Raw genomic sequence first — 27,446 nt, forward strand, 5'->3', positions numbered from 1 at the left:
CGTCTCTGGATTCCTGCTTTTGACAGTCAGCGATGGATCCTGCGTCCATAGGCTTCCATTATAGCCAACGACAGGTAGCGCGGAATCCGTCGCTGAGCGATTTTCCGACGTACAGAAAAAACGTTCCTCTGTGCGTTGTCTCTGCCCGATGGACAGCAATTTTATGACGGATCCAGCGCACGACGGATGAAACGGAAGGTCATCCGTCACATTCTGCCGCTACTCAAGTCTATGAGAAAAAAAACGGATACAGCAGAAACATTTGCTGGATCCGTTTTTTTTTCACAAAACGACACATTGTGATGAAAAAAGAAAGACGGAAGTGTGAAAGAGGCGTAGGTTGGAGGGCACACAGCACGCCAGGGTGGGTAAGGTGGAGGACTCATAGTACTCCAGTGTGGGTATGATAAAGGACACACTGTACTACAGGGTAGGTAAAGGAGGAGGACACACAGTACTCTGGTGTACATGAGCTGGAGAATACACAGTATTCTAAGGTGGGTGAGGACACAGTGCTCCATGGTGGGTGAGGACACACGGGACTAACCCTCCCACTTTTTTTGTTCTGTATCTATTTGAACTATCTGAATTTTTCTATGTACTACACTTACCCATCCTGTAATTTATTATATGCCCATGACAGTTTATGTGGGTGAATCAGTGGATCACTAGATTGCCTCATAGTACATTGATATTTTATTTGAAATTCCCTATAAAAGTATGTTCCTATAGCATTTAGGGCACATATCAGTGTCTGGGGTATGCAACAGAAGCCCTCAAAAATAGGATTTGGGCAAAATCTCTAAAGGGGTTCTTCACGTTAATGAAGCAGATGGCATCACTTTGTTCTATGTACAACCTACATTTCAGCAGAGTCCACAATTCTTAGGCAGGCACAAAAGTATGGTCGAGCATGCTTGTGTGTCCTTCTCAAAAGGTGTCTCCCAAATGCAACATGACCTGGCCTTAGCGCTTCTCTGCATTTTCTGACATTGGATTACGACTTACCGTAATTGGCTAACACACAAATCTCTCACTGATTTTTTCCTCCACCTCTTTTTTTATCCATGTCCTGTTTTGTTATCACGGTATTGTAGGTGCTTTATTACTAAAACGTAACTGAGGGATTCTTTTCAGTCCTAAAATAATCTGAGCTGCTCGTCTATAGGTTGTGTGTGATAATACATCTCTTCCTCATTCACTTCAATGAGTTTGAGATGCTAAACCTGACGGAACCTACGTACAGACGTGATACTGTTTTTGAAAGCAAGAAGCCATACTTTAATAATTCTGACTAACCCCTTTAATGTGTACGGCTCTGTTCTGTGGTTGGATGCATACCTGCCTTTTTTATTTCAAATTCTCATAAATCTCTATGACACATATAGGGGTCCATATATAGAGTTCTGGTATTTATGGTGAGAATATCGAGTTGTAGCCTATGTTAATCCAATAGACAAAAACATCAAAACCCACAAAGAAAAAGAAATAATCAGAACCAAGCCTTAATATTTTCTTATTATTTATTGTACTTCTGTAATAAAACATTATTAGAATGCAACATAGTGCACTGCATTCAGAAGTGAAAATCTTTCTGAGTACTTGGATGTGAAGAGAAAGTGCGGAGAATAAGATGGAATCAGCCATACTATACAAATAAAAGAACACCAGGCTGCTGGCTATTAACTGTTCCAGGAAAAAAAACCACAACATCCTCATAACAGCTTGCTATGCTCAAATGCCAAAATGATTCCATTTGTTACATGCACTCAGGTCTGCTGGGTACAGAGAACGGCCAATCCTGACATCAATCCAAGAGAATAACTAACTGATCAGCTCCAACTCACTACAAGATGTCCAATGTTCCAATTCATTTACAGCAATTTTCAAGCAACCGGTGTAAGGATACTGAATTTAAAGAGATTCCAACATCAAAAAGGGATGTATTTTTAAAGTGACTCTGTCATGTCCCAAAAATGCTATTAACCTGCAGATATGGGGCTAATCTGTAGGTTAATAATGTTATAAAGCTGTGCGGCCTCTACACTGATAGCGCAGCTGCCAGGAGGAGATTAACTTTATTCCTGTTAGCAGTCTCTAGCTTTCAGTCATACAGGCGTGGCTTCAGTCTCTGCTCATTGACTTGCAGCTGTAACAATGCCCTGGAATTGACTGACAGTCAGCTGAAAGCCAGGGACTGCCGGGAGGAATACAGTTAATTTCTTCTTGGCAGCGAGGCTGCTGTCAGTGCTGAGTGTGGTTACAGCCACCCCTCACTATATACTGAGCAATGACTGAAGCCATCCAGCAGCACCTCTATGACTGAAAGCTGGAGGCTGCTGGGAGGAATAAAGTTCATTTCTTCTTGAAAGTCAGGCTGCTGTCAGTGCCGAGTGTGGTTACAGCCACCCCTCACTATATACTTAGCAATGAAGGAAGCCATCCAGCAGCGCCTCTATGACTGAAAGCTGGAGGCTGCTGGGAGGAATAAAGTTCATTTCTTCTTGAAAGTGAGGCTGCTGTCAGTGCTGAGTGTGGTTACAGCCATCCCTCACTATATACTGAGCAATGACTGAAGCCATCCAGCAGCACCTCTATGACTGAAAGCTGGAGGCTGCTGGGAGCAATAAAGTTAATTTCTTCTCGGCAGTGAGGCTGAAGCCAGTGCCGAGCATGGTTACAGCCACCCCTCACTATATATTGAGCGATGACTGAAGCCATCCAGCAGCACCTCTATTCTCTATTCTCACCTTCCGTTGTCCTCCAATGCACGCACGGCTGCCGCCAGCTTCCGTTTCCAGAGATGCATTGCAAAATTACCCAGAAGACTTGGCAGTCTCGCGAGACTGCTAAGTCATCTGGGTAATTTCGCAATGCATCTCTGGGAACGGAAGCTGGCGGCAGCTGCTCGCGCATCGGGACAGCTTCGCTGGATGCTGTCGGGTGAGTATATAACTATTTTTTATTTTTATAATTTTTTTAACAGGGATATGGTGTCCACAGTGCTATATATTTCGTGGGCTGTGTTATATACTACGTGGGCTGTTACATACTGCGTGGCTGCTATATACTACATGGGCAGTGTTATATACTGTGTGGCCTGTGTTATATACTACGTGGGCTATGCTATATATTACGTGGGCAGTGTTATATACTGCGTGGCCTGTATTATATACTGCATGGGCTGTGTTATATACTGCGTGGCCTGTATTAAATACTGCATGGGCTGTGTTATATACTACGTGGGCTGTGCTGTATACTACGTGGGCTGTGTTGTATACTATGTGGCCTGTGTTATCTACTACATGGGCTGTTATATACTATGTGCGCAGTGTTATATACTGTGTGGTCTGTGTTATATACTGTGTGGCCTGTGTTATATACTTCATGGCCTGTGCTATATACTGCTTGGCCTGTGTTATATACTGCGTGGCCTGTGTTATATACTACATGGCTCCTATATACTACGTGGCCTGTGCTATATACTATGGGGCTCCTATATTCTACGTGGCCTGTGCTATATACTATGTGGCTGCTATATACATACATACATATTCTAGCATACCCGATGCGTTAGAATAGGGCCACCATCTAGTAGTAAATAAGCAACAAGAAATTGGGCTGGGTTTTAGCATTTTAAAAATCTTATCAAGGCTGTTATTTGCGAGATGCTAACATGACAGTGGTCCTGTGGAGACCATCGATGTCCATCTATATGGCTCCATCACCATTTTGTGATAGGAAGGTCAGTGAGTAGAGTTGGCTGTGTACTTTCTAAACGGAGATCAGAGCTCTGTGATTTTCTGTCACCTTGAAATATTTTTAGGCAGAAACGAGCTTCAAAGCAAGTGACAGAAATGCTAAGTATCCTTCAAAGAGAATATGTTAACAAAGCTGCATCTAATTAATGAGATCTTTGTGAGTCAGAATTTATAGGAAAAGTCCAGCTGCGCCTAAACATCAGGTACTGTAAAAGAGAGGATTCGCCAGAGTAATTTGCATAATTGGTCCTCAGTCTTAGACAACATTATTTTTTTTAATAACTTGGAATAAGGAAATTTCCCTATGAATCACAAATGACTTACTAGTTTACTAGCTTACTAGTTTAGATTTGAAATGTGAAATAATGAGAACCTGAAGGGAAGGCTCCGTGCTTTCTTCTACAGTCCCCTAGACAATGAATTGAGCAGAGCAAGCATCCGCAGCCCCTCTCCGTTCTTGCAATCACTGGAGGTCCTGCGGTTCAGTGTTATATTATAAATAGGGGATAAGTGGTAACTCCACACTCGCCTTCACCCAAAAAATGTAAAAGTAATGTACCGTAATTTTTATCAATGTTTTTTATAAGTAGAAATAAAGGCTCCTGGACACTTTCTTTGCCTCTCACAAACATTAGCAATATAATTAGAGAACACGGTTAGAAGGTACCACATCTAATTTAGCACTAGCTTTTTACGTTATGTGCTTACGATGAGTTTTTGATGCTGTGCATTTTCCCTGCACCGAAAATGCAGCGTCTTACAGTTCCAGCAAAGTGGTTGGGATATATAACAATCTCATGCCCAAAGTGCTTCATTAGTCAGTGTAAACTGACCTGCGGTACGGTAGAACATGTCAAGCTCTCTTGCGGGTACGCTAAGCTTTATGTGCAGATTTTTTCCCTTTGATTTGCATTAGACACAGAAAATCTGCAGGTAAAAAACGTTTTTATTGCATTTGGGCAGCAGAAACGTATAAAAAATGCATGCAATCCACAAATGACTGTATCTGTAAAGTTTTTCAAAGTCAAATAACGGGAAGTATAAAAAACATGACACTACAAAAAGAGACAAAAAGCACAATAAGGAGAAACTATACCCCTTAGACCCCAGTCCAGAGCCTCTCACCTAGCCAAATCAGTTCTCATGCTTCGCACTGACGAGGGCCAACAGCCCGAAACACCGTGTCTGCGAATTGAGATACTGATTTGGCTTTTATCCTAAGTCATATTGCACGACTTGTTAAAGGGTTGATTGTGACTTGTAGGATCGCTACTTCCAACAGGTGGCGCTATAGAGTTTAAGTCCTCTATTTCTCAGAAGAGGCAATTTGCAATAAAAACAACACACTCAAAAATGCAATGAAAAACGCAAGTAACTTACTTTACTTAACAGGTGCAGAAAAGCTGCAATATACAAATGCTCACCGATAGCTCCTCGTGGAAACATAACCTAACAGAGCTGCAGTCAGGAATCAAGATCATACAGAATCCGATAATCTACTAATATATGAATTCTAAATACTTTATAAACAAAACTGAATGTGACCATTATTCTATTTTGGCAAGAAGAGTTGTATTTTTTTGGGCACCACTTTGGGGTAAATATAATGTATTAATTTTTGGTGGTTTCTCATTTTGATAGTTGGAGCGCCCCCAAACGCAGGGCCGCGGGGTACTCGGTACCAGGCCTCTCTGTCTCGGTCCTGGGGTTGTCACGGTGGCCAGACCCGGTCAGTGACCCTGCTAAGGGGCGTCCAATGAAAGGTGTTGAGAGAGTTTGTCAAGTGTTCGTGACGCCACCTGTGGTATTCGGTCAGGGTGACTGATGCTGCTTTGGGGTCCACTGGGGTGATGTTATGGCAGCTAGATGGAATACCTTCCCACAGGTGAAGTGTTTCCCCAGGGCTTCCCAGTAGTGTAGATGGTGATGATGTGAGGCGCGGTTAATAATGAGGACACAAAGGGTGCAGCCTCTTTACCTTTTTACTGAAGACTTCAGGATCCGCAATCCAGAGCACTGCTAACAGGGCTGGCTGAGACCTGACGGTCGGAAGGCACATCCAGAGTTCCCTTTGCAGGTGGAAATCAGTGTGTACCTACTAGCGCCTGTGTGTTGTAGTCCTTCCCTGCTGAGCACCACGGGATAGTCCTCACAACTGTCATACCGTATTTTCCGGCGTATAAGACGACTGGGCGTATAATACGACCCCCCAACTTTTCCAGTTAAAATATAAAATCTTAAAAATCGGGGGTCTTCTTATACGCCGTATGTCATCTTATACGGCCGGTGACTAATGTGCCTTTTTTTTGGGGGGGAAGTGGTCCCGATGACGGAGGGGGCGTCTCACAGGGAAGTGTGAGTATGCCCCATTACCTCATATTGTAGCTGCAGCGTCAGCGTGGGGTGCTGGGGAGCGGCGGCGGCTGCTCCTTTGTGCCGCGTGGGTGCTGTGGGGCGGCGGTTCCTTTTGGTACAGCGCCGGGGCTCTGTGCTGTGGGGCAGCAGCGGGGGCGTATCTTCAGGGAGAGTCAGTCGGGCTCCTCCGGCATCTCCCGAAATCCCGGAGGCGCCGGCAGCTCCATTGCTGCGATGCGGTGGCCTCCGGGAAAATGGCCGCTGGGGGCGGCGCAGGCTCAGATTCAGATCTCGTCCCGAGATCTCGGGAGACGAGATCTGAATCTGAGCCTGCGCCGCCCCCAGCGGCCATTTTCCCGGAGGCCACCGCATCGCAGCAATGGAGCTGCCGGCGCCTCCGGGATTTCGGGAGATGCCGGAGAAGCCCCGACTGACTCTCCCTGAAGATACGCCCCCGCTGCCGCCCCACAGCACAGAGCCCCGGCGCTGTACCAAAAGGAACCGCCGCCCCACAGCACCCACGCGGCACAAAGGAGCAGCCGCCGCCGCTCCCCAGCACCCCACGCTGACGCTGCAGCTACAGTATGAGGTAATGGGGCATACTCACACTTCCCTGTGAGACGCCCCCTCCGTCATCGGGAACACTCCCCCCCACCCACCATAGATACCCGGCGTATAAGACGACCCCCGACTTTTAAGAAGATTTTCAGGGGTTAAAAAGTCATCTTATACGCCGGAAAATACGGTACTTGTTCTTTCTCTCTCCGTCCCCCAGATGATATGGCTAGGACGCACCCTTATGACGGGTAGGCGTGGAGTTATTCTGGGACCCTAGAGACGCCCCTCTCCCACATTTGCCTCCTATGTCTGCTTAGGTGATTTAGGTGAGACAGCCAACCTATAATTAACTGTCCTGCCGCTGTTTGAAGTAATGCTTGAAGTCTGTTACTTCCTCGGCGTTCCGGCCACGCGCCTCAGTAGGATGTTGCCGATCTCGAGGCACGACTCCTACTGGTTCTATCGCCTTTTTGCTGTGATCTCGTTTCTCACTTCTCCACAATATACTTCGCTTCGTGTCCTTCCTTAAGATGCCGCCGCAAGGTAGTCCAGGCGTGGCTCCGTAACGATCTGTCCTTTTCGCTAGGTCCCTGCCAGGATCCCACCCCTGACAGGTCCTCCCTGGAACTCTCCCAGGCTCTTTCTGACTAACTTCCTATCCAACCCCCAGTTTTACCCAAGTGTGAGGAGTGGTCTAATACATAGAGCCCTTTGCTCCCCCTCGTGGCCGGAGTGTGAAGTGTAGTGTGTGACTGTGATACCTGGTCAGGTGAACTCCTTTAGTGCAATCAGACGTAACATCACTCCCCTTAGCGGCAGAGCGACATTACTGCAACGACCAAAACTCTGGGGCGCTGCACTAGTATTCACTATGTAGTACAACTAACATGTAAATTTTCTTTCTACCACATAGTGATTACAGCAATAACCAAATTATAAAGCTTCTTTAAGTTTAACTACTTTTGTAGAATAAATATCCTTTCTTTAAGAAATCTTCGCATGGTGCTTAATTCTGAGAGCAATAACATTTTTTACATTTTACTGCGCAGGGTGAAGACATCTTTTTTGCAGACTTGGTAGAAATTTTGCCATTGTTATTTACTTACTGTATTTTACCTATTATAAGACGCACTTTTTTTCCCTCCAAATTTAGGAGGAAAATGGTGGTGCTTCTTATAATCCGAAGCGAGCTTATGGGAGTTGCGGTGACGGTGTAGTGGGGTCATTGGAGGCAGGGTCTCTGCTTCAGGAGGCCGGCGGTGGCAGGAATGTAATGCTGCGGTGCCAGGGTGCTCATTAGATATCAGCCCCAGTGAGCAGACTCCCCTTTCCCATTCAGTTCCCCAAGGAGAGCTTCGGGTAAAATGGATTCCGTAGGCGGCGCAGGTGCAAATTGAGATCTTGGGAAATGAGATGTTGTTTCCCGAGATCTCATTCTGTACATGAACAGCCTCCAACAGCCATTTTCCCAAAACCCACCGCAGGGAACTGAATGGGAAAGGGAACTCTACTCACCGGCGCTGAAATCTAATGAGCACCCTGGCACTGCAGCATCGCCTCACTCCTGCAACCACCGGCTTCTTGAAGAAGCAACTCTGCCTCCTGTGACCCAACTCCACAGTTGCTGACCCCTGGTAACCTACCGTTAAAATGGATTAAAAGACGCACCACTTTTTATATAAAAAATGTATTCCCTGTTTTGCACCTCAAAATTTGGGGTGCATCTTATATTCCGCAATATATGGTATTTAATTTAATGTGTTCACTATATGTGCTAAACAACTGATAATGTTATAGCTCAGGTATTTATGGGAACCAAAATATTTATACATTTTTATATTATAAAACAGTTGAATATATACCAAAATACTTTTTCATTGTACTATATTTTTAAATGGGTTGTCTCATCTTGTTTAAAGAAGCATTCCCATAAAAGTTTTCACTCTCTTAATATATTGCAGTCATCATATTGTACTTAAAACTGCTTATTTTGCCTTTCCACCAAGCAAATTCTTCTCTTTTCTCTGCTCTATGTAGAAACAGGAAGTCTCTTGTCCTTGCATTCATCATTCCCCTCTTCAGCTCCTGACCCAGCTGCTCCACTCCTCCCCGCTGCCATACACTTTTGCATTGACTCATGACTAGTGCAGAGAAAATTGACCTCCTGTTACTACACAGAGCATAGAAGGATTCAGCTAGTCAGTTGTTAATCACGTGATGTCATAGACCTAATGGAAAAGAGAAGAATTAACTATGTAGAAAGGCAAAATGAGCAATTGTAGGTACACAGTGCTATGTAATGTGCTTGTAAAAACAAATCCTCAAATATGTAGGGATTTTTTAATCTCACTCTCACTGAGCAAGAGCTAGTTTGTAAAGAAGAATGGGAAATAATTTCAGCCTCTAGAAGTGGAAAGCTGGTAGAGACATACCCCAAAAGACTTGCAGCATTAATTGCAGCAAAAGGTGGTCTTACAAAGTATTGTATCCACTTGGGGGGGGGGGGGTTAAGGGGCTGACTACAAATGCATATCACAATTTTCAGATTTATATTTTTAAAATATTTAGGAAACCATGTATCACTTCCTTTACACTTTACAAATATTTGATACTTTGTATTGATATATCACATAAAATCCTAATAAAACACATTTAAGTTTGGGGGTGTTCTGTGAAAAACTGTAGAAAAGTTCATGGGGTATGAATACTTTTATAGGGCTCAGTGCAGTTCCCTGCAGGGAGATTGGTCAAAAACACTCCTGTGAATAGGGAAAGCTAAAGGGTCTTCAGTCCCATTCTTGCAGTAATTGTGAAGGTCTGCTGGGATCAGTAATTGAATAAACTAGTGATATAGACAATTAACATAAACAGAATGGCACAATTCTGTTCATACCAGTAAGATAAAACTGTGAAGAATTAGTGTCAACTGCATTATATTCTTCATCACAATACCAGTTCATTTTGAAGTCTACTACGATAATAATTGTATATTTGATACACTGTAATTTACAGTATAGAGCAGCTCCAATCACGAGAAAAGTTAAAGATATCAGAAGGATAAGAGAATCCACATTTAATATTTCCTTGATTATAGAAGACTTTGGTGGAGCTATAATTTAACGGATGAGACTTTTCAGACATGGGGCAGAATAAGTGAAAGGGAAGCAGAGGCGAGCACTGCGGAATATATGTGCTGTAACAGCATGGCTTCTTACACTGTGTATTGGCCGTTCTGGTCTACTGTAGCCCAGCTCTTCATGGAGTGAATAGGAGCTGAGCTACAGTATGTAAGAACAGCCACTACACAGTGTAAGAAGCCATGATGTTCCAGCTCTGTATACTGTGCATGTCTGGCTGAAGTATTCGCTACACACAGTTGATCAGTGGAAGTGCCAAGTTATTAAACACCACTGATCTGATACTACAGACAGAAATGAAGGATACATCATCCGTATACAAACATCACACAACAACTTCAATTCAACACCATGTGCCCCTGTGCTCCTACAGTGTGAGAATATCGGCTATAAATATACTATAAACACTGTCGCCTTTAGTTGTTATACTAACAACAAGCATCATAAAATGTACGATTTGAAACACAAATTATTTTAAATATGAAATATTTTCTCGTTACACAATAATTATTAACCACTTTAAGTTTTGCATTAAACTCCATTTGATGGGACTAGTTCTTCAGAAGCCTTGGTTAAAGACGGCACCTTTGTCAAGAAAAAAAATGATTTTTTACATATGATCAATTTCTGGCCCAAGTTTCAGATTTTACTCTTGTGGAAAAGTCCCTCTGAGTAATTCAGGCTATATACGACTACTGCTCATATATCAGCACAAGCTTTCCTTCAAAGCTCTTTTGATGCACTTTCCTCCTTTCCTAAAGTTTGTGTTCTTTGCCCTTGTGCCATACTTTATTCTGAGGCCTCCCTCTCCCTGATGCTATTTCTAACATTGAGAGAAGGGAGGAGAAAAGCAAAAAGAGCCAACTGAAGCAGTAGCAAAAAGGTCTGGGGGAAATGTATCAGTCTTGCAAAAGCACTGAGTTAACTAAAGGACCGCCAATAACTGTATTTTTCACACTTTAAGATGCACTGGACCATAAGACGCACCCCAAATTTTCAGAAGGAAAATAGGGAAAAAAATTAATACAGTCCGAATTCAACTTACCGGGGACGGGGGTATAGGCAGCACTGGTGGAGCGGCAATGATCTGACTCCCATCCCAGTCTGGTGTGACAGGTTCGGCGGTGCTCGGTGGTGCGGGAGCTCTGCCGACATTTTGTAAAAGTTAAAACCCCCTCACATCCATTGCTGCAATGCTGTGGCCTCCGGGAAAATGGCCGCGGAGGCAGCGCTTGCGCAGATTGAGATTTTGGCACTGAGATCTCGTCTCTAGACATCTCAATCTGCACATGCGCTGCCTCCGACAGCCATTTTCCCTCACACTCTATTCCATAACTTCACACACAGAAACAAAAAACCAAAAACACATGGGCCACCTGCATAGCGAACAAGTCTGTAGGAACATGTTCACACCACCAAAGAACTTGAAAACACTGTGCGCTTTTGTGTTTTCAAGTTCTTTGGTGGTGTGAACAGGTTCCTACAGACGTCCGCTATGCAGGTGGCCTATGTGTTTTTGGTTTTATAATTGTTCTCTTGTTTCTACAAGACTGGGGAGTTCACCACTCCTTTGTGGGTCATTTGCATTGTAGCTGTTTCATCTCGCATGTTCAACGTGGATATTTTCTCTCTGAGCCCTGTTCATACAGGTACTATACAGATGATCAGGTTTTTAAATACATCAGATAGGGATTATATACATTAGACAGCACTGCTCTATTATGGGTATACCTTGGCGATTGGTGGAGCAGCTTAACATACTTTTTTTTTGCAAAAAAACGTATTAACTAAATACCCTGTATTTTTTCATTTTTTGACTAGCACTTGCTTATTTACTGTGACTTTTTTTTACAACAGAGTATTTTTTGACCTCTCTGTGCGCTTTGTGTTTTAACTTCACACACAGGCATAGCACAAGCTCCTGTACAGGGCACTTTTATAAAACTATTGCACAAAGCACCACACCATAACAGCAGCCCCAGAAATAAAGATTATTCCCCTACTCCCTCCGTTACGTGTGCTCTCATCCGTGAAGAGCACAGAGTGCCAATGTTTAATCTGCCAACCTTGGTGTTCTTTGGCAAATGCCAATCGCCCTGCACAGAGTTGGGTTGTAAGAGCAACACCCACTTGTGATCTTACTATGAAGCATCACTTCAAAGTATCACTTGAATTTGAAGGATCACTTAACGGCCCGTCACTTCAGGCGAGCCACCCGCAGGTTAAATAAATAGAGGTAATATAATTATTGGCTCTGTGCCTGTAGGGAGAGCAGTGTCTGCAGGGAGAGCTGTGCCAGCAAGGAAAGCTGTGTTTGCAAGGAGAGCTGTGTCTGCAGGGAGAGCGGAGTCTGCAGGGAGAGCGGAGTCTGCAGGGAGAGCCCTGTCTGCAGGGAGAGCTGAGTCTGCAAGGAGAGCTGTGTCTGCAGGGAGAGCTGAGTCTGCAGGGAGAGCTGAGTCTGCAGGGAGAGCCCTGTCTGCAGGGAGAGCTGAGTCTGCAAGGAGAGATGTGTCTGCAGGGAGAGCTGTGTCTGCAGGGAGAGCTGAGTCTGCAGGGAGAGCTGAGTCTGCAAGGAGAGCTGAGTCTGCAAGGAGAGCTGTGTCTGCAGGGATAGCTATGTCTGCAGGGAGAGCTGAGTCTGCAAGGAGAGCTGTGTCTGCAGGGAGAGCTGTGTCTGCAGGGAGAGCTATGTCTGCAGGGAGAGCTGTGTCTGCAGGGAGAGCTATGTCTGCAGGGAGAGCTGAGTCTGCAAGGAGAGCTGTGTCTGCAGGGAGAGCTGTGTCTGCAGGGAGAGCTATGTCTGCAGGGAAAGCCCTGTCTGCAGGGAGAGCTGAGTCTGCAAGGAGAGCTGAGTCTGCAGGGAGAGCTGAGTCTGCAGGGATAGCTATGTCTGCAGGGAGAGCTGAGTCTGCAAGGAGAGCTGAGTCTGCAAGGAGAGCTGAGTCTGCAAGGAGAGCTGTGTCTGCAGGAAGCTGTGTTTGTAGGGAGAGCTGAGTCTGCAGGGAGAGCTGAGTCAACAAGAAGAGCTGTGTCTACAGGTAGAGCTGAGTCAGCAAGAAGAGCTGTGTCTACAGGTAGAGCTGAGTCTGCAGGGAGAGATGTGTCTGCAGGGAGAGCTGTGTCTGCAGGGAGAGCTGTGTCTGCAGGGAGAGCTGAGTCTGCAGGGAGAGCTGTGTCTGCAGGGAGAGCTGAGTCTGCAAGGAGAGCTGTGTCTGCAGGGAGAGCTGTGTCTGCAGGGAGAGCTATGTCTGCAGGGAGAGCTGTGTCTGCAGGGAGAGCTATGTCTGCAGGGAGAGCTGTGTCTGCAGGAAGAGCTATGTCTGCAGGGAGAGCTGAGTCTGCAAGGAGAGCTGTGTCTGCAGGGAGAGCTGTGTCTGCAGGGAGAGCTATGTCTGCAGGGAAAGCCCTGTCTGCAGGGAGAGCTGAGTCTGCAAGGAGAGCTGTGTCTGCAGGGATAGCTATGTCTGCAGGGAGAGCTGAGTCTGCAAGGAGAGCTGAGTCTGCAAGGAGAGCTGAGTCTGCAAGGAGAGCTGTGTCTGCAGGAAGCTGTGTTTGTAGGGAGAGCTGAGTCTGCAGGGAGAGCTGAGTCAGCAAGAAGAGCTGTGTCTACAGGTAGAGCTGAGTCAGCAAGAAGAGCTGTGTCTACAGGTAGAGCTGAGTCTGCAGGGAGAGATGTGTCTGCAGGGAGAGCTGTGTCTGCAGGGAGAGCTGTGTCTGCAGGGAGAGATGTGTCTGCAGGGAGAGCTGTGTCTGCAGGGAGAGATGTGTCTGCAGGGAGAGCTGTGTCTGCAGGGAGAGATGTGTCTGCAGGGAGAGCTGTGTCTGCAGGGAGAGATGTGTCTGCAGGGAGAGCTGTGTCTGCAGGGAGAGCTGCTATCTGCCAGTAACAATGCACCTTTAATTAACACTGCAGTCATAACGTCATAGAATATTAAAAAATTTGTGTCCATAGCCTTCATGGGAATATACAATGATGAGAGTATCCGCAGATACATCACTTGTTTGATCACAGAATGCAGTCAGATAATGAGTGATCTGTTTCCTATTATTGTAGGTTATTATCTCTCAGCAGATACTAATACTGTAATAAAATACTAAAACTTTCCTTCTGAAGGACCAGTAACACCATAGTCACATAGGATTGGCTGAATCTCCCCGCATGAGGTTGTGGAAGAGGCAATTTCAGGATGCATTGAAAAAAAAAGACATTATTTATTTGCTTTGACTCGATTCGTTCTATTTATATAGACCTCTGTTTTAATATCACTCAATACTTTAGTAGTCTGTTCTTGGGCATACATGCTGAGCTAATGCAACTGCTGTGCGCTGGCGGCCGCTCTGGGTATGAATACAAAGTGATTTTCATTTTCTTTGTTCCAGCGAGGAACATCATGAACAATAAGATTCACATTGTGCCAGAATAAAAAAGTACACACGGTATAACACGGCAAGCAAAAGCAAGATGTTGGACGTGACAGCAGAAAGCAAATCGGACATTTTTATGCTTAACAGTAGAAGAAGAAAATACTAAAACTGCATGCAAAAAATACAATCTGAGCCACTGCTACTCGTCCTTTGTAAAGCCTTGAATCTCTGAAATTATGGACACTATATAAAAAGAATACCGTAACTGCTATTGATTCATACAGAACTGTATGACACCAGGGGCTAAATGTCAAACGCAAACCCTGGAAATTATCGAATTACTGTCTTATCAAGTTCCCTGCCTTGGAGCTGTCCTTCGCTTACTGATTGGAATTTAGTTATATGCAAGCGAGCTCAAAAAAGGTGGATGCAGGTTTTAATCACTTTTTTAGAAAAGTTCATGGTATCATTGATCTCCTCTTCAATCCGCTAATGAAAAAAGAAATAGATTCTGTTATCAGTCAAAAGCATTTGCTGTTTTGGCCAAGGAGAAGATTAAACCTGTGTATTGCTAATCACATACAATGCCTAATCTGGATAAGGAACATCTACCTCAATAAAAACAAAAAAAAATACTTCAGAGATATCCCTTTCTAAATAGGATTGTCATTAAGCCAATGACTTTAGGCAGTTTCCGTCGCTAGAGAAATGCTAGCGTACATGTTCCACCGCCATGCATATTTCACCTGATACTTGCCAGCCTTTGAATTTCATAGAAGACGACACTTCATAGAGTTGGTTGTATCAAGCAGGAAACCAAACAAATGATTCTTTAATCATTCAAACTACCACATACTGGTTCTACAATGGTGTTGAAGTCAGTACATGGTAACAATTTTGTTTCATCTCCTCTTCACACATTCCCTCAGATGCTTTCATCTTTTATCTTCACTTCACAACCATAATGAATCAACATACCGCTCAATATACCGTAATATCATCCATAACATTCTAGCCGTAGACCCAGTGCTACATAATCTGTTTAAAATGTGATTATATACTAACCACCCAAACATTAAAGGGAACCTGTGACATGATTCATGCTGCCTGACCTACTGACAGAATATATCAGAGACTAGCTTCTGCATTACCAACATCTATGTGTTACATTGAATTACTGACATATTTCAGAGAAATAGGAGTAATTTCACTGCACTGCATTGTGGGAGACAAAATACACTTGTTTCAACCCTTCCCGAGTCTTACTCACTGTAAGAACCAGGAAAATGGGTTCAGCGTGTGTTGCTGGTGAATCAGTGATTTGTTGGACGTTGAAACAGAGGTGAGTGTGGTGGAACTTTTGAGTAACCAGCCAAGATGTGAGGTGTAGTTGAGTTAAATGGTTGACCGTCTACCAGAGTGTCGAACCTGGAGAGATCTCATACTGACTCTGTGTGTGGGTGGACATATACCTGCTTGAGTATTGGATTTATACCTCCCGAAGTTTTGGATGTATTCCTGCTGGAGTATTGGATGAGTACCAACAGTATGACCTGTACTTTCCTGATGCATTTACCTTTGTGCCAGAGCAATGATGCTTGGGTTAAAGTCCCTCCGGGGTTTATGGATCTAATAAACCTTGCCTTGTTGGACTACAGAGCAAGACTGACAGTTTGGGCAAATGCCAGATGGGCTAGAAAGCAGATATTATCAACAATTGTGACGGGACCACAGACCGAAGGCTCCGTCACTTACTTAGGCAGACCGCAGACATCGGCAGCAGTGCGATGATGTCACTGCATCGCACCCTCAGCGTCCACTGAGAGACAGGACAGAATAGAAGAGTGGAGAACAAGGAGCCAAGATTAAGTTTGTATAAGGATTTTTTATTGTTTTGGGGACCATCATACTATTAAGTGGCTGTTTTGGTGGACCATCATACTATGAGGGCTGTTTGGGGAGGAGACTATCATACTATGAAGGGTCCTTTTTGGGGGACTACTATATTATATGGGTGGCTGTGGAGTGGGCCAGTTTGAGGAACTATCATACTATATAGGGGGCTCTTGGGGGGAACATCATACTGTATTGGGGTCTGTTGGGTGGACCATCATTCTACATAGGGGTCTTTGGGGGATCTTCATAGTGTATGGGAACTGTGGTGGACATTATACAGTGTGGAAGTGTATAGGGTATATTATACTATGTGGGGGACTGTGGTGTACTTCATACTGTATGAGATAATTATGGGGGGAATTCAAACTTAATGGGGTGGTTGCAGGGGACATCATGCTTTATGGGTCTGTGGTATACCTCAAACTGTTTATTGGGGGCTGTGGTGAATACCATAATATAGGGGGCTGTGGTGACCATCTAAATGTGTTGGTTGCTATGGGGCATCATACTTTGTATAGGGTTTGTGGCGTCATCATACCATGTAACCAGTAGCGTAGACCCCGAAGATTTTCAGACTCTGGGGGGCGTTACAGCCTTATTCCCAATTGCTGTTTTAAAACGCCAATGAAGGAGTAAGTACCCTTAGCGGGCGCCATTTTAATGAGTATTGGCTGTCGTTAAGGGGTTAAACATTTTTACCAAGTAATTCCTGAATGGTAAAGGTATGATGGTAAAGGTGCTTCTTTCAATAATTTTCGATAATGTGCCCTGCTACATAGCAAAAAAAAAATTAGAAACAGTTTGAGAAGCACAATAAATAGTTCAAAGGTGTTGTTATCCAGGTTGGCAATATGATGCTAACACACAGATCCATTCACTCCCACCATACAACAAAATAGTCTCACAAATTATTGAACCATTTTTGCTCACTCTCTCTGTTCTCATTTTCCTCATTGCAGGAGCTATCTCCTCTAACCCAGGCCCTTCTTGTAATATTAAGTTTAACTCCTTTGTTAAACTCAGAAACCCTCCATCTCAATAATATATTTTGCATGCCTTCTCCTGTCTGCTTTAACTGTGCCCTCTGGAACTCGAGGTCAGCATGCAACAAACTCTCCTATATCCATGACTTTTTCCTTACAAATTCTCTTAACCTTCTAGCTCTTACTGAAACCTGGGTTTACCAGTTGGACACCACTGCTGCTGCTCTCTAGTATGATGGCCTACATTTTTCACATGTTGCCAGACCTGAGAATTGACTAGGTGGAGGTGTTGGTTTGCTTCTTACAATAAAATGTACTTTTCAGGTTATCCACCCAGTACACTCACTTATCTTTTCATCTTTTGTCAGACTTTTGCAGACCTTCTCTCTGCAAGTGGCAGTTGTGTATCGCCCTCCTAGCCCCTCCCATCAGTTCCTGGATAACTTTGTCACGTGGCTTAAACACTTTGTAGCCTGTGACATCCCCACTCTCATCATGGGGGACTTTAGCATCCGTAATGATGATCCCTTCTCCCCATCTGCCACTAATATTTTATCTTTAACTTCCACTCAGCCTTTCACAGCTAACTCTCCTACACATGAAAATGGGAATACATTGGACCTGATCTTCGCCTGGCTCTCTGACTGCAACCTTCTTTCATTATCTAAAACCTTATTACCCCGCTCAGGACACCCCCACTTATCACACTTATAAAATTATATGTGCCATTAAAACTCAGAAACCTAAGAAGAATTTGCAGTCATCATTGGCCTTTTTCTTCTCTCTCATGTCCTAACTCTGCTCTTAAACATTACAATGAAGCACTGGAAAGTGTCCTAGATAAAGCTGCACCTCCTACACATACAGCTCTGGTAAAAATTAAGAGACCACTGTAAAATGTTCAGTTTGTCTGATTTTTCTCTTTATAGGTATATTTTTGAGTACAATGTAAATTGTTCATTTATTCTATAAGCTTCTGACAACATGTCTCCGAGTTTCCAAGCAATAAATTTTGTTTTTTTTTCTGAAAAGGAGAAATGGTAAAAAAAAAAAAACAGTGCTTTCAGACTTCAAATAATGCAAATAAAGCAAGTTCATAATCATTAAGAAACAACAATACTATTGTTTTAACTCAGGAAGAGTTCATAAATCAATATTTTGTGGAATAACCATGATTTTTAAATCACAGCTTTCATGCGTCTTGGCATGCTTTCCACCAGTCTTTCACACTGCTTCTGGCGCAAAGATTTAAGCAGTTCTTTTGTTTGATGACTTGTGACTATCCATCATCCCCATGATTACATTCCAGAGGTTTTCAAAGGGGTTCAGGTCTGGAGAGTGGGCTGCCCATGACAGGGTTTTGATGTGGTGGGTTCTTAATTTTTGCCAGAACTGTAGAACAATTTACCACAGCGGCACTTCTCACCCAAGCCTTCAAGCTGTAAAACTGCTATGCCATGCATGAGCAAAATTAAAGCAGTTGGTGCATAAAATCAAAAATGTATCCTGTGACTGTTGGGAATGGGTTCATGTCACTTTAATTGGAATTTGAGGAATTGTAAGAGGAGACAGATAACCATCTGCTGGTGGAAAAAAATGTAGCTCTCGTCGTGGTGGTGCAACACTATCACTAAAAACATTCATCCAGTGATCCATGAAACTCATTTATTGTCCTTGTTGATAATAGCTGCTCCAATTATATAGGGTGCTGTGCACTTTAGAGGTTACCGACAAGTCCAGAAAGCAGCCTTCAATCTCCACAAGGAAATGGACAGCATGTGACTTAAATATGAGTGTCTGAGCAAAGGGTCTGAATACTTATGAACATGTGATATTTCAGGTTTTTTTTAATTAAATTTGCAAAAATTTCTGCATTTCTGTTTTTTTCCAGTTCAAATGGCATGCAGAGTGTACATTAATGAGAAAAAAAATGAACTTTTGGAATTTACCAAATGGCTGCAACGAAACAAAGAGTGAAAAATTTAAAGGGGTCTGAAAACATTCCGTACCCACTATTTACTGCATGAGCCCCACAGTGCCTCCCATATATACAGCATGAGCACCACACAGCCTCCCCATATTCTGCACAAGCCCCACACAGCCTACAAATGTGCCACACAAGACCCCCATGGCCTCCCCTTGTGAAGCACGACGCCCCCATAGCCTTCACTTGTGATGCACGATGCTTCCATAGCCTTCCCATGTGCATGTCATTCCCATAACCTCCCCTTGTCCAGCACAACACCCCATAGCCTCCCCTTGTGCATCACAACACCCCCATAGCCTCCCCTTTTGCAGCACAACACTCCCATAGCCTCTCCTTGTGCAGCACAACACCCCATAGCCTTCCCTTGTGCAGCACTACACCTCCATAGCCTCCCATTGTGCAGCACAACAACCCCATAGCCTCCCCTTGTGCTACACGACACCCCCATAGACTCCACATGCCCACCAAAACATCCCATACACATGAAAAAACTGACCACCACATACTCACCTTGGTCCCGTTCCCCTGACGCTCTGCTTCTCTCCCTGCCTCCAATGTGCTGACTCTCCGAAGCACACAGCTGACGCCATCACATCAGCTATTTCATACTCTGATTGGTGGAGGAAGTGGCCAGAGACCCCTCCTCCACTAATGAAATCAGCGGAGATGGAGACAGTGAGCAGGTGGGCATGGTGCGGCCCGTGGACTTCTGTTTTCCAGCACTTTGGCTGTCTCAGTCCACGTACCAGACTGAGACAGCCAAAGGGCAGGATGTGGCCTGCGGGCCACACTTTGCTCAGGTCTCCTCTATATAATACAGTATATGAATTTCACTTTTTGTATTGAAGAACTGAAATAAATTAACTTTTTGATTGTATTCTAATTTTGTGAGAAGCACCTGTATATATACTGCATTGATCGGGAAGTCGCTCCCTTCCATGACACAATAGGATGGGACCGAAAAATCTAGGTACAATTAAGTCTCAAAAGTGAGCACCTGCAACTTGCCACTGAATTCAGGAGGCGTGTGTACCTGTCTAATATAAGAATTTTAGAGTAATGAAGCAGGGAAAATTTTTTTATTTCAACCAACATATACACTTTGATAGCTAAACAGTTGTGTTGAATAGTATACATGAAAATAAGCAACTTTGCAATATATCTTATTGGAAACACTTGCTTCTTTCCCTTCAAGAATTGATCAGTTATTAGCTCCTCCTGCTGTCTACACAGAATCTCTTCAGTAGCAACTGCTGTCTCCTGTCTCAGAATTGTAACAATCTGTCTTCACTGAATGCAGATTTTACCTCTGTTCTGGCACCCTCACTCTGCTCAGGGAGAATGAGTTGGCAGGTAAACTCTATCCTAACAGTGTATTGAGATAGACGCAGGGGGTCCTTTACAACTTGTATTGATCAGATCAGTGTAAAACTACAAGAAAAATGAAAGTACTCAGTACAAAGTATGCAGCATATCTGAGGTACTTAGCATTACATATGGTACAGGTCACACAATATAACATGGCGAGTGGTGGAGATCGCTATAAAGGCAGAAGAGACTGTTTAATAAAACATTATCAATAACGGAGCAGCTGCATCATACAATACGGTGAGGCTAACGGGGAACATAACTCACTGACTGTGCTATATGGAGGTAAGCAACCAGAAGGGCTGACATCTAGAGAGAGAGACAATCAGCACGTCAGCTTCCAATAGGCCAAGATGGATGCTGCAGAAAAGGAAGGGGCGAAGCTAGTGAAGAGGCTGATGGGAAACTACAGAAGCCTAAGGAGCAACAGTTAAGGTACCTTCACACATAACGATATTGTTAACGATATCGTTGCATTTTGTGACGTAGCAACGATATCGTTAATGAAATCGTTATGTGTGACAGCGACCAACGATCAGGCCCCTGCTGGGAGATCGTTGGTCGCTGAACAAAGTCCAGAACTTTGTTTCGTCGCTGGATCTCCCGCGGACATCGCTGGATCGGCGTGTGTGACACCGATCCAGCGATGTCTTCACTGGTAACCAGGGTAAACATCGGGTAACTAAGCGCAGGGCCGCGCTTAGTAACCCGATGTTTACCCTGGTTACCATCCTAAAAGTAAAAAAACAAACAGTACATACTTACCTACCGCTGTCTGTCCCCGGCACTGTGCTCTGCTCTCCTCCTGCACTGGCTGTGAGCGTCGGTCAGCCGGAAAGCAGAGCGGTGACGGCACCGCTCTGCTTTCCGGCCGCTGTGCTCACACAGACAGTACAGGAGGAGTGCAGAGAAGCAGAGCGCCGGGGACAGACAGCGTTAGGTAAGTATGTACTGTTTGTTTTTTTTACTTTTAGGATGGTAACCAGGGTAAACATTGGGTTACTAAGCACGGCCCTGCGCTTAGTTACCCGATGTTTACCCTGGTTACCGGCATCGTTGGTCGCTGGAGAGCGGTCTGTGTGACAGCTCTCCAGCGACCAAACAGCGACGCTGCAGCGATCCGGATCGTTATCGGTATCCCTGCAGCGTCGCTTAATGTGAAGGGGCCTTTAGTCTGCACAGTAAGAAATAAAGCAGAAATATACAGGCTGACATAAAAGAACATGTCAACAGATGGCGTTGTTGGATAAGTCATCAAAAGACAGTAAATTCAATGATGTTTACAAAGGCATAAGTAAAAATCGGTAATATGCATTTCTGTGAAGACATGACGACCTCAGAATTGAAAATTTTGATAATGACTGATCAGTTCTGGCAGAAAAAGAAGCAATTTTTTCTGATAAGATGTATTACAAAGTTGCATATTTTCATGTGTACTATTCATTTAAGAAATAAAAATTAAAATGACGGTTACTCTTAAGTTTCACAATTTTGGAGATCTCTGAAAGAAAATTTGGTTTGCATATCTATCTCAAAATTACCAGAATCACACTTTCAGTGAAACAAGCCTTGAATTCAGAATTTGGTTTTAGCTGCAAAATTAGCACTGAGGGGTTTAGTACAAGTCTTCCTTGCTTTCACTATGAAAAACATACCAGCTATTAAGGTGATGTTACTGTAGTATGAAATAGCTTAGAATTCACAGTCACACAGAGTAATTGTGTGGCTGCGTCTGATGCCATTAGCACACTCACTGAGCTAGAAATAGGGTACTATTCTGGAGCTACCGGAGAGTAGCTTGCAATAGTAAAATTCCAGCACAATTCTTGTGCAACCGCAACAACCAAAAAGTTGTAGGCAATCTTTGAAGGTCAAATGACTTTTCTAGGATTAGGAAAGCATTGAGTCCTTGTACTACCCTGTGTAGACTGAGCCTTAAAATGTTCCTGAGATATGGGACAAAGCACTGGTAAATTAGCATTTAAACCAATGAGGATAAATATAATTACACACAACTAATAAAATTATGTTTAGGGTTACTACAGAGATTGTAAGTTTAATAACCTGAACTGCTCCCGTACAACACCCTTGTAGCAGTCATCCTCGTCCTGTCAATATTTATTGGCTTGTTATAATACATATTATTTATAATTTATCTGTATATTTATAATTAGCTGTATATTTTTCAATGCTGTATTATACATTCACAGATATAAAAGCATTCTGTGCTATCAATAATAAAAAAAATAAAGGTCTACAGTTACACAAAGGGTGCTATGGCCCAGCCTGCCAGTTTACAAGGGGATTTATATTTTTATAGAAAAAAAAAGAACCCAGATTATATAGAGCATTGTGTGCACATGAATAGTTTTGAATTGCCATCCAGTAAGCTATCTCTGCCTCTATTAATAGGCTACTGAGGAGAGAAAGATATAGGTGGAAGACCAATTGTATTGCAAACATTAAGATGGAGATTCTGAGTGCAGAAGGATTTGTGATTAAAAAAAATAAAAGGAAAATGTAGGAGGTTTTTCATTTTTCATTTAAATTAAATAATGTGGGAGATGACTTTTTTTTAGAAATAGCATGACATGACTATCTTGTTAAAAATACAGGAACAATCATTTTGTTATTGAGAAAGATGACAATTATTGCATTTCATGTTGGCGCTTTCTCTAAAAAGCCATGTTCAATTCTAAAGTTTAAAGAAATGCCGTAGCCACTACTGATGAGTGAGTGTGCTCGTTACTCGCATTTTCCGAGCATGCTCGAGTGTTCTCCAAGTATCTCCAAGCTGTCTAGCAGCCACAAATCATGCAGCTACAGAGACACAACCATAATGTTCGAGCACGCCCGAGCATGCTCGGAAAACTCGAGTAACGAGCACACTCGCTCATCACTAGTAGCCACCTTTTTGGGGACTACAGTGGTTGCAATCTGACACATCGGAATCACTTGAACACTGCAAGCCCAATAGTTGAGGAACTCATAGGTGGTATCTGCACCTTTTGGACTTTTGTAATAGATATGGAATACGGTGGTTCTGAGTCCGCACTGCCAAAGGTTCAAAAGTTCATTGTGGTTTGGTCCTGAAGAAGAGGTTTGAAAATCTTGAAACGCATTGACATAAAACGCACTCATGATTCACCATTGTGTGAGATCGCACTTTTCAACCTTGGGCAGCATGAACTGTAAACCATTGTATTCCACATCTATTGCATGGTATCTCATTGGTAGTCCTGCAGAAGCCTTTACCTGCTTCCATAGGAGTTGTGATTGTCACAGCCCTCTCAGGTGCACGTACCTTTAATTTTCTATACTGCTTGGCTACCAGATAGGACCCTATTTGCGCATTTTTGTCTCTTCGGTTTCTTTTCCATTTGACTTATTGGGCTTTTGTGTCACATGCACAGGATGTGCCATTTATGTTTCAAGAATATGGGTACCTTTGACATGTAAAATTAAATTTTACATGTTAGTGGATACTTTTATTTAATAAACACAGTTTCGGTAGGTAATCTCCATTCATTTTTAGACCCCCAGATACACCGTTTGCTGCCCGATTAAAGTTTCAGATTTTTCCCATATCTATATATATAATTGTCTAAGGGTTTTTCCGTCTGTCTGTCTGTCTGTCTTTCTGTCCTGGAAATCCCGCGTCTCTGATTGGTCGAGGCCACGAGGCCTCGACCAATCAGCAACGGGCACAGTATCGACGTAGAAATCCCGTGGCTGATTGGTCGAGGCCGCCAGGCCTCGACCAATCAGCGACCGGCACAGCGACGATGATGTCATAAAGGACATAGACATCCCGCGTCTGTGATTGGTCGAGGCCGCCAGGCCTCGACCAATCAGCAACGGGCACAGCGACGATGATGTCATAAAGGATGTAGAAATCCCACGTTTCTGATTCAGCGACGGGCACAGTATCGACGTAGATGTCATAATGGTTGCCATGGCGACGTTGATGTCATAAAGGTTGCCTCGACCAATCAGCGACGGGCAGAGTCTGCTGCGAATTCTGGAATCATCATTGTCCATATACTACGGAGACATGCATATTCTAGAATACCCGATGCGTTAGAATCGGGCCGCAATCTAGTATATATATATAATTGCCTAAGGGTTTTTCCGTCTGTCTGTCTGTAACATAGTAACATAGTAACATAGTTAGTAAGGCCGAAAAAAGACATTTGTCCATCCAGTTCAGCCTATATTCCATCATAATAAATCCCCAGATCTACGTCCTTCTACAGAACCTAATTGTATGATACAATATTGTTCTGCTCCAGGAAGACATCCAGGCCTCTCTTGAACCCCTCGACTGAGTTCGCCATCACCACCTCCTCAGGCAAGCAATTCCAGATTCTCACTGCCCTAACAGTAAAGAATCCTCTTCTATGTTGGTGGAAAAACCTTCTCTCCTCCAGACGCAAAGAATGCCCCCTTGTGCCCGTCACCTTCCTTGGTATAAACAGATCCTCAGCGAGATATTTGTATTGTCCCCTTATATACTTATACATGGTTATTAGATCGCCCCTCAGTCGTCTTTTTTCTAGACTAAATAATCCTAATTTCGCTAATCTATCTGGGTATTGTAGTTCTCCCATCCCCTTTATTAATTTTGTTGCCCTCCTTTGTACTCTCTCTAGTTCCATTATATCCTTCCTGAGCACCGGTGCCCAAAACTGGACACAGTACTCCATGTGCGGTCTAACTAGGGATTTGTACAGAGGCAGTATAATGCTCTCATCATGTGTATCCAGACCTCTTTTAATGCACCCCATGATCCTGTTTGCCTTGGCAGCTGCTGCCTGGCACTGGCTGCTCCAGGTAAGTTTATCATTAACTAGGATCCCCAAGTCCTTCTCCCTGTCAGATTTACCCAGTGGTTTCCCATTCAGTGTGTAATGGTGATATTGATTCCTTCTTCCCATGTGTATAACCTTACATTTATCATTGTTAAACCTCATCTGCCACCTTTCAGCCCAAGTTTCCAACTTATCCAGATCCATCTGTAGCAGAATACTATCTTCTCTTGTATTAACTGCTTTACATAGTTTTGTATCATCTGCAAATATCGATATTTTACTGTGTAAACCTTCTACCAGATCATTAATGAATATGTTGAAGAGAACAGGTCCCAATACTGACCCCTGCGGTACCCCACTGGTCACAGCGACCCAGTTAGAGACTATACCATTTATAACCACCCTCTGCTTTCTATCACTAAGCCAGTTACTAACCCATTTACACACAATTTCCCCCAGACCAAGCATTCTCATTTTGTGTACCAACCTCTTGTGCGGCACGGTATCAAACGCTTTGGAAAAATCGAGATATACCACGTCCAATGACTCACCGTGGTCCAGCCTATAGCTTACCTCTTCATAAAAACTGATTAGATTGGTTTGACAGGAGCGATTTCTCATAAACCCATGCTGATATGGAGTTAAACAGTTATTCTCATTGAGATAATCCAGAATAACATCCCTCAGAAACCCTTCAAATATTTTACCAACAATAGAGGTTAGACTTACTGGCCTATAATTTCCAGGTTCACTTTTAGAGCCCTTTTTGAATATTGGCACCACATTTGCTATGCGCCAATCCTGCGGAACAGACCCTGTCGCTATAGAGTCCCTAAAAATAAGAAATAATGGTTTATCTATTACATTACTTAGTTCTCTTAGTACTCGTGGGTGTATGCCATCCGGACCCGGAGATTTATCTATTTTGATCTTATTTAGCCGGTTTCGCACCTCTTCTTGGGTTAGATTGGTGACCCTTAATATAGGGTTTTCATTGTTTCTTGGGATTTCACCTAGCATTTCATTTTCCACCGTGAATACCGTGGAGAAGAAGGTGTTTAATATGTTAGCTTTTTCCTCGTCATCTACAACCATTCTTTCCTCACTATTTTTTAAGGGGCCTACATTTTCAGTTTTTATTCTTTTACAATTGATATAGTTGAAGAACAGTTTGGGATTAGTTTTACTCTCCTTAGCAATGTGCTTCTCTGTTTCCTTTTTGGCAGCTTTAATTAGTTTTTTAGATAAAGTATTTTTCTCCCTATAGTTTTTTAGAGCTTCAATGGTGCCATCCTGCTTTAGTAGTGCAAATGCTTTCTTTTTACTGTTAATTGCCTGTCTTACTTCTTTGTTTAGCCACATTGGGTTTTTCCTATTTCTAGTCCTTTTATTCCCACAAGGTATAAACCGCTTACACTGCCTATTTAGGATGTTCTTAAACATTTCCCATTTATTATCTGTATTCTTATTTCTGAGGATATTGTCCCAGTCTACCAGATTAAGGGCATCTCTAAGCTGGTCAAACTTTGCCTTCCTAAAGTTCAGTGTTTTTGTGACTCCCTGACAAGTCCCCCTAGTGAAAGACAGGTGAAACTGTACAATATTGTGGTCGCTATTTCCTAGATGCCCGACCACCTGCAGATTTGTTATTCTGTCAGGTCTATTAGATAGTATTAGGTCTAAAAGTGCTGCTCCTCTGGTTGGATTCTGCACCAATTGTGAAAGATAATTTTTCTTGGTTATTAGCAGAAACCTGTTGCCTTTATGGGTTTCACAGGTTTCTGTTTCCCAGTTAATATCCGGGTAGTTAAAGTCCCCCATAACCAGGACCTCATTATGGGTTGCAGCTTCATCTATCTGCTTTAGAAGTAGACTTTCCATGGTTTCTGTTATATTTGGGGGTTTGTAACAGACCCCAATGAGAATTTTGTTACCATTTTTCCCTCCATGAATTTCGACCCATATGGACTCGACATCCTCATTTCCTTCGCTAATATCCTCCCTTAAAGTGGACTTTAGACAAGACTTTACATAGAGACAAACCCCTCCTCCTCTCCGATTTTTACGATCCTTTCTAAACAGACTGTAACCCTGTAAGTTAACTGCCCAGTCATAGCTTTCATCTAACCATGTCTCGGTTATTCCCACTATGTCAAAGTTACTTGTAGATATTTCTGCTTCTAGTTCTTCCATCTTGTTTGTCAGGCTTCTGGCGTTTGCGAGCA

At 43.4% G+C, this 27,446-nt stretch overlaps 1 protein-coding gene across 1 annotated transcript in view; it reads right to left on the minus strand.

Moving 5' to 3' along the window:
• The window catches only part of DHRSX (dehydrogenase/reductase X-linked), a 480,717-nt gene that overhangs the window by 34,737 nt on the left and 418,534 nt on the right, over positions 1-27,446 (minus strand). The window lies entirely within an intron of this gene.

The sequence above is a fragment of the Ranitomeya imitator genome, chromosome 3, assembly GCF_032444005.1.
Source record: "Ranitomeya imitator isolate aRanImi1 chromosome 3, aRanImi1.pri, whole genome shotgun sequence".
Lineage (NCBI taxonomy): Eukaryota > Metazoa > Chordata > Amphibia > Anura > Dendrobatidae > Ranitomeya > Ranitomeya imitator.